The sequence below is a fragment of the Octopus sinensis genome, linkage group LG26 (assembly GCF_006345805.1).
Source record: "Octopus sinensis linkage group LG26, ASM634580v1, whole genome shotgun sequence".
Classification (NCBI taxonomy): Eukaryota; Metazoa; Mollusca; class Cephalopoda; order Octopoda; family Octopodidae; genus Octopus; species Octopus sinensis.
In genome coordinates this window covers 14,471,798-14,474,248 of record NC_043022.1, presented here as the reverse complement: position 1 = coordinate 14,474,248, position 2,451 = coordinate 14,471,798, and the positions used below count along the sequence as shown (strand labels likewise).

Genomic DNA, 2,451 nt, shown 5'->3' with positions numbered 1-2,451 from the left:
AGATGCAAATAAGGAAACGTCCGGGTATATAAAGATGTGTGTGGGCATATTCAGATATACAAATACAATTGGGTGTATACAAATATATAAATACATATGGGTAAATACAGAGAGATACAAGTGAATATATACAAATATATATACATGTGGAGACATGGTTATGTGGGTATATTTCATATACACATACAATGTGTGGTATGTATATAGATATATAGACAAACGTGTGGTATGTACATACGTGTGTAGACAAACGTGATCTGTACATACGTTTATACACAAACGTGTGGTATGTATATAGATATATAGACAGAGGTATGGTGAGTGTATAAATATAGACAGACGAATGTGTGTATAGACAGATGTATGGTGTACAAGGATATATATGTATAGTGTGTATACTGATATATAGCCACATATGTGGTGTATATATAGATGTGTGTGGTGTACATAGATATATGCAAGTACATGTGTGTATATAGGCATACGTGTGCGGTATATATATATATACATGTGAACGATGTACATATAAATGTGCGTGTCGCATATATATAGTCACGTATGCGTGGTATATACAGATCTGTGTGTGTGTGTATGGTGTATAGATAAAATACAGATGTGTGATCGGTGCGTGTTGTATGTGTATATCTAATATAGATATATATATATATATATATATATTATATATACATACAAATATGTTTATGGTACATATACAAGAGTGTGTGTATATAGCATATGCAGATGTGTGATGTATAAATATATATATCGTACAGCATTTTAAAATATAATTACATATACATACATATAGGTAGAGAGACAGACAAAATAGCAATGTGCGCGCGTGTAATATATATGTGTTTAATTACTAGTATATATATATATATATATATATATATATACATATTTATACGCAACATGGCAATTTTTCATGTTTTCCACTGTCAATAATTAAAAACTAAGTCAATGCTTACTTACTATGAAGACATGTAGACTGTTCCAGATGAAAAAAAAAGGCTGGTGGTGGTCTTGTTATTGCAGAAGCATTTAGTGGTGGTGCTTCTTTCACATGAGATCTCCACATTAGAACAATTAAAGTGTACAGTTAATAATATATACTAATAACACTGTAGTGATATAATATAATATAGTAGAGAACCACACACACACGTATATATAATTATATATAGATATATTAAAGCAGTTATAGAACAGTTGCTGTGGTTGTTGTCGTGGTGTCACTTATAGTAGTAATAGTAGCAGTAAATGTAGTAGTATTTATGTGTATATATATATATATATATATATGTGTGTGTGTGTATATATGCTCTGTGTGTGGGGGTATATATTGCTGATGTCAATTAAATAATATAGTATGTGTATTTAAAATAAGGCTGGTTGACTCAACATGAGAGAGGGAGAACGAATGCTTAAAAAAAAAAAAAGGAATTAATTATAGTTGTAATTATTAATTAATATTTTTATAAAATATATATTAAATGGTTAATTTTTTTCTTTTCACTGCAGTATCAGCAAAGAGTTTGAGGGGGAGTTAGTGGAGCTTAGAGAGAGAGAGAGAAACGAGTGTTTTTGCTGTGAACACATGTCTAATGTAGTAGCAGAGGGTTTGTATGAAATGAGATTACGAGGGTGAGTGGAGTAGAGCGGAGTGGAGTGGAGTGAAGGCTGGTTAAGAGTGCAGCCTGGAGTTCAGTGGTAGTCGTAGTATTGGTAGAGTGGAGCTGGTGAGGAGAAGAATTCAGCCTGGAGTTGTGTGGGAGTGAAAGTAATGGTGGAGTAGGGTGGACGGGAGCGGAGTGGAGCTGGTTCAGAGTGCAGGCTGGAGTTGTCTGGCGGTGATCGTGGTGGTGAAATGGAGTGCAGTGGAGCGGAGTAGAATAGGGTGGAGTGGAGTCCAGCCAGATAAGAGTGCAGTATGAAGTTGTATGAGAGTGAGTGGAGCTGGTTAAGAGTGCAAGATTGAGCTATGTGGTAGTTATGGTAGTGACGGAATAGAGTACAGTGGAGCTAGTTCTGAGTGGTGAATGGAGTGAAGTGGGGCTGGTTTTCGAGTGCAGGATGGAGTTGTGTGGTGGTGGTGGTGGTGGTAATGGTGGAGGGGAGCTGGCGAAGAGACGAAGAGAGATTAGGAAAAGTTAGAGTAAGGATGGAGAGGAAATTTAAAGAATACAAGAGAAGGATAGAGATTGTTCTTATTATTAAGTAATGGTAAGAAATAAGCGAGTATTAGGGGCAGGGAAATCTCAAAGAGGGGAGTTCAAATGACAACACCTAGATAGATACATACATGCATAACATATATATATATATATACACAAATGCACACATACATACACAGACGGGCGGACAGACAACCAGACGGACAGACAGGCAGTCACAGACAGATAGATAGATAGATAGATAGATAGATAGATAGATAGAATAGATAGATAG

The 2,451-nt window shown here is 35.5% G+C and overlaps 1 long non-coding RNA gene across 1 annotated transcript in view; it reads right to left on the bottom strand.

The window, feature by feature from the left end:
* LOC118768026 overlaps positions 1-2,061 on the bottom strand; it is a 5,061-nt gene extending 3,000 nt beyond the window's left edge. Inside the window, exon 1 of the long non-coding RNA XR_005003949.1 lies at positions 976-2,061. This is a non-coding gene — a long non-coding RNA (uncharacterized LOC118768026). The remainder of the gene's footprint in view (positions 1-975) is intronic.
* Positions 2,062-2,451: the final 390 nt, after the last annotated feature.